We start from the raw sequence: 667 nt of genomic DNA, 5'->3' as shown, positions 1-667 counted from the left end.
GCCGCCCCATCGCAAGATGAGCCACATTCAAGTATTGCTCCACCCGCAATCGAAGCAAACAACTTCGAACTCAAACCTTCGCTGTTGCAGGCTGTGCAACAGAACCAATTTTCTGGAAATCTTACCGAAGATCCAAACCTTCATTTATCCGTATTTGTTCAATACGCTGATACTGTTAAAGCTAATGGTGTCACTTCAGAGGCAATTCGACTTCGTCTTTTTCCTTTCTCATTAAGAGATAGCGCTAGAAGATGGCTTCAATCTCTCCCTTCCAACTCAGTCACCACATGGAACGAGTTGAAGAAAGTTTTTCTTGCCCGATATTTTCCGCCAAGCAAAACAGCTATGTTAAGAGCCCAGATAAACGGATTTAAACAGAAAGACAACGAGTCTCTTTTCGAAGCATGGGAAAGATACAAAGACATGATGAGACTTTGCCCACACCATGGTTTGGAAGACTGGTTAGTAATTCACACATTTTATAATGGTCTCCTATACAACACCAGGTTAACAATAGACGCCGCTGCAGGTGGTGCACTAATGGACAAACCTTATGCTGATGCTTACCAGCTTATCGAGAGCATGGCCCAAAACCACTATCAGTGGGGAACCGAACGAACAGCGGTGGAAAAACCTCAACCGAAAACTGGCATGTACGAGATAAGTA

At 43.9% G+C, this 667-nt stretch overlaps 1 pseudogene; it reads right to left on the bottom strand.

Moving 5' to 3' along the window:
* Positions 1-352: 352 nt before the first annotated feature.
* LOC127089300 (uncharacterized) lies at positions 353-452 on the bottom strand (annotated as a pseudogene).
* Between the last annotated feature and the right edge of the window lie 215 nt (positions 453-667).

Source organism: Lathyrus oleraceus, chromosome 5 (genome assembly GCF_024323335.1).
Source record: "Lathyrus oleraceus cultivar Zhongwan6 chromosome 5, CAAS_Psat_ZW6_1.0, whole genome shotgun sequence".
Classification (NCBI taxonomy): Eukaryota; Viridiplantae; Streptophyta; class Magnoliopsida; order Fabales; family Fabaceae; genus Lathyrus; species Lathyrus oleraceus.
This window is presented reverse-complemented; position numbering and strand designations above follow the sequence as displayed.